The sequence below is a fragment of the Oratosquilla oratoria genome, chromosome 39 (assembly GCF_046742065.1).
Source record: "Oratosquilla oratoria isolate Oo_2021 chromosome 39, ASM4674206v1, whole genome shotgun sequence".
In the NCBI taxonomy this organism is placed as follows: domain Eukaryota; kingdom Metazoa; phylum Arthropoda; class Malacostraca; order Stomatopoda; family Squillidae; genus Oratosquilla; species Oratosquilla oratoria.
In genome coordinates, this window is record NC_134815.1 from 30,547,046 (window position 1) to 30,552,045 (window position 5,000).

The following is a 5,000-nucleotide window of genomic DNA, read 5'->3' on the forward strand; positions in this document are numbered from 1 at the left end:
GAAGAAGAAGAAGAAGAAGACAAGAATAATAATAAGAAAACAAAAAGAAGAAGAAAAAGAGGAAGAAGGTATATGAACTCCACCGCAGCAAATATTTTTGGTGACCTCGATATATCGAACCCTGGGCTCATTCCTGGTAAACTGTGTCCACATGCCCGAGTGTGATATCTCTCACTCACTCACTCACTCACACACACACACACTCACACACACACACACACACACACACACACACACACCCCGCAAACTCGGAGAGGAAAATTCTATGTTGTGGAATCGCGCACTGTTCTGACTGAAGACTGGATGCAGAGAAAGCTACCAGCTTATTGTACTGAGCAGTCTCTTTCCCGTGTGTAGGAAAACCACTGCCAAAGATCGTCAAATCGAAGAGAACCCGAGTATCTGGGTGAAGTTGATTGAATCGACCTTTTGCCGTCCCGCAGACATACCAAGACCATGGCAGGACTGGATCCGGAAGTCTGAATTTTGACGAAACTCTGGATAAAGCAGTCCACAAGAGATTGTAGAAGTTGGGAAACAAAGGTTAAAATGACATCAAAACGACAACGGTAAAATGTTGCCCAACAGAAAAACTGTTTCCTGAGTCGACCCATGAGGAGCCGGCGTTTCTCAGGAATCCGTGCTGGCGCCGGTCACGTTTGTTGTGTACATAAACAGTAAAAATTGGTAGATGTTGACGAAAAGATAATATATCAGGAAAGGGCAGCAATCGCAAACTCCTATACATGGACAAAACCTTTACGGATCTGAGATTAAGCAAATGTTGAACAAAACAGAGGTGAACCAGGAACTGACCTAACTGATAGGATTCGACGGTACCCTTCATCATAGACGTCTCAACCTCGATGGAACACAGCTGCTAGGCGAAAGCACAGAAGCACTCAATCCCGACGGTGCACGCGCGTGCGCGTGCGGACAGGGACGAAAACGATCCGAAAACAGCCTATTGAGAGAACAAGCTGAAACTATCAGTGGCTTGCAAGGGCATGGAGGCTCGTAGGGAGACGAAAATGTGTTGTGGTAAGCTAGGTACACGCTAAAACTCCTACAATTTATGTCCATAAATCATAATGAAAAAAAATACATTATAATATAAAGATACTGAACATAAAAAATGGAAACAGAGGTAATTGTAGACCTTACCACCGCACCATCCCAATTTGCATCAAGGCCTACGTTCCTCCCCCACCCCCCAACCCGCGCGCCACTAGGATCATGGGATAATGCAATAGGTGTACGCTACGCCGGGAACAGGGTTCACCTGCAGGTGTAGCACAAGGTGTAGGTGCTTGGGTGTCGCGTTGCAGTGAGGTTATGCATTCAAGCGAGATGGAGCAGTGGTCTGACACGTCGACGACGAAGGGGGTGGGGGAGGGTGTGGGGGGTTGGATCATAAATCTAAACGGGGTTGAACGTGGCAGGATGAGAAGGGGGCGCCGGGGGTGGGGGAGGGGGGGAAGGAGGGGTACGTGCATTGATGGAGAGGGTGGTGGTGGGGGGGTATGGAGAGGTGGTGGGTGTGGGGATGGGATGGAATGGGTATGAAAATGCAGCAAAGACGAATATGGGGAACAAATCAACGTGACCGAGATCCGTATGATACCATCATGTGGTTTTCTATTTATTTATTCATTTATTCGTTTGTCTATTTACTTCTTTATTCATTCCCCTCCTTGGCGGCATCATCGACAGCGTGCTGGTCTCACATTAGCTTACTTGTGGGTTCGAATCCCGCACTCCTCTCCAATTCCTAGTAGTTACTGTGAGTTACCTGCCCCAATAATCCCCGAAGCGCATAACAAGAGGGCAAAGGTGACGGCTTCGGCCGCAGCTACGTAGCGCCTCCTGGCGTAGGCTCCTGACCTTCACTCCTCTTCTGGTCTGAGCATGTCCTGGAGGACGGGCACGCCTCTCTCCGGACACTCCCGGAACCAGGAAACCAGCAAACATCATCAACCACCGGACATTCACCTCCGGACCTGAAGCGACAGCCACTATGGAGCACAGTCACGTAGTGTTCTTAACACGAGTGGAAAATAATCTGCAATCAAAGGCGAATGCGGATTACTTTATCATTTCTATCAATTAACTTCTTTCCGATTACCTCCTGAAATATCTCCCTTGCTGCCTCCGGGAATATGTTTCTTCGGCGATTCAGTGTCTCCAAGGATAGAAGCGCTGGTTCTTGGCAGTGATGTGATGCAAATAGTACCCCTACCTCCTACTGTGGGCCTATGCTATACCATATACGAGCAGACCCGTCATCATATTTCTATTCGTTCTTACTCCCTTTTGATTAATTTTTTTTCATGAGCAAAGTGTGTATTAATCCAACACATGATGTATTTGTATTACTGAAATGTATCCTGAGTTCAGGTCGGTGTATATTTCTCAACGTAATTATCGTAATTATTCCCTCACGATTAAAATAGATTTACCTTGACATAAATACTGCATTAAGGCAATGACAGATGTATTTGCATGATCAAAATACATCCTGGGGCACGCTGATGTGTCTGGAGTCTTGCAACACGTCAGAATCAGCGTCACTGACGTCACATCGACGTCACGTATCAGTATAATCGTTCAGTCTTCGTGATGTCATCATTAGCCTTTTCCAACGCAGTTCGGATGGTTTAGATAAGTTATCGCAGTGGGTAATATTACTAGGAAATCCCCCTATATACGAAAGCTGATACGTACCTTTATAAACACTTTCGTCTATTAATAACTCGTATAATGCAGACTCTGGCGGTCGTCCATGTGATAAAATTGGTTCTGTACGTTATTTTCATTTTTTTTCGTACCATCGAAGTGTATGCCTTACGTATAGAGAAAACTGTCCTCGCATTTCCTTTTTCGAATCTTCGTATAACGGGATTTCCTACTACTACTACTACTACTACTACTACTCTTCCTCCTCCTACTACTACCACTACTGCTGCTATTACTACTAAAACAATTAAACTAATAGTAATGCTACTACTGAATACCCTACCAATGTTCTCGGCCGTCACTGCCACTGACACTAATTACATACAACTTCTCGGAACTCTCCCTTTCAGACACGTTCGTCACTGACGAAAGAACAGGGGCGGAAAAGAGGACAAAGTTCTTTTTCTATTCCTTCTGGACCTGGACGGTCACAAGTGGCTTTGAGGTGGCAGCGGGTGGAAGGCAAGTGGCTGTGGTGGCGGCTGTGGTGGTCCTCCCCCCCCCCTCTACACCCGCTGGTGTCTGTGTCTGTGTCTACTTAATTCATTTCCGTATCCTCAGGGGCTATCAGTGAATGCCAATGCAGGGTCAGTGACCGCAAGGAAAGAGGGGGGGAGGGGGAGGGGATGAATGACGAGTAAATAATTTGAGAAATAATAAGGAAAAGTAAGGAAAGAATTAGGAGGAGGAGGAGGAGGAGGAGGAGGACGAGGAGAAGGTAGTGAAGGAGAAAAAAAAGAAAGTGAAGAAAGAAGAGGAAGAAAGGGGAGGAGGGAGACGAGAAGAGAGGGTAGGAGAAGGAAGACGAAATAGGAGAAGAATATGTATGAAAATATAGGGGATGGTGGTAGGCCATCCTAATAAAGAAAACTCATAACCACATTCTTGATGAACAAACTGGAACGAACTTCGTGGACAAGAGTCATCAGACGCTCGAACTCAAGAGGATTTTCTTTCGTCAAAACAGATCCAAATACTCTTCAGAGACGATGAACCCGGCAGGCCAATACCATTTTTTTTTTTTTTTTTTTTTTGGCTCAACAAGTCAGAGTTTGAGATCAATAAACTGCATCAAAGCCGTGAAAAAAATTTCTTCTTCTTCTTCTTCTTCGTCTCTCGTCGCCGACGATGACGAGAGAAACTGGTCCCCGACACGAGGAATTCATCAATATCGTAATAGGCATTGAGGTCTTCCAGGTAAAGTTCTCCGCGAGTTCGACAACCGTGAGGTCGGCGACTCTTCGATCGAAGTCTCGAGGTTGCTCTGTCTCGCCGTCTCGAGTCCCCCGCAACAGCAAACCCCCCCCCCCCAACTCACGCAGTCCCCCCCCCCAACTTTTGGTCACACCCTCCCCCATCTCCCCTACTCTCTGTACCCACTTCCAGTTCCAGAAATGATGATTCAGTCTCACCCTCAAGGCCTAAACCCGTAGCTAGCCTTCACTCGAAATACAACAGCCTCGAAGTAATCCAACCAAATCGCAAGTTCCTGAGGGGCATTACTATTCCCCTCCCCACACAAGTAACCCAAGAATGTCCATAAGGACAGAAGCGCTGTTAAAATACAGTCCTCCCCCCTAACACACACACGAACCCACTGTCTTCCGGAAATGCCACGAGAAGACGCGTTGTCTGCAGTTCGGTTTCCAAGAACACTCACGAAGTCTGATATTTACCAGGTGGAGTGGGCGGAGGGGTACCAACGCGGTGCCCATTTCGCCACCACCACCACAACCCCCTCCTCTTCCTCTTCCTCTTCCAGCCGAGGAGCCTGGCAACAACAATCCCGGTTCCGTGAGAAACCTTTGCAAGACCTGCCAACCACCGAAGGAGAAAGCGCGCTGTCTTGTGACGTAACAGACTTCTCTTCCTACAGACGAGTAAAGGCGTATCCACGACGGCTCGTGGCGGCTGTGGTAATGACTGACGGTCATAGCAGCCGGTACTTACATCCTAAACTGCTTATGAAACTCTGTTCTTGGTGAAGAGGCGAGTTGCTTAAGAGGTTGAAGGAGATACCATCACCAGGTGTTCTCCGACAACTCGCACCTCTCAACTGCGTACGCGTCTTCTGCTCCGCTCACAGATCTACAGCTACGCTCCATGGTTTGGCAACTTCCTTAACTCCAGAACACAAACTTCGATCCTTTTCTGCACCAAGGACAGTCTCGATGGGTGTTCTTCTTCGGTCCGTCACCATCTGACTGTTTGGTAGGACCTCTTCCGATTTGTTTCTGTCCCCCGAGTAGGTTTCAGGCAAGGAC

General features: G+C 47.4%; 1 protein-coding gene across 2 annotated transcripts in view; it reads right to left on the minus strand.

Moving 5' to 3' along the window:
• LOC143020328 (uncharacterized) overlaps positions 1-5,000 on the minus strand; it is a 341,801-nt gene that overhangs the window by 38,045 nt on the left and 298,756 nt on the right. The window lies entirely within an intron of this gene.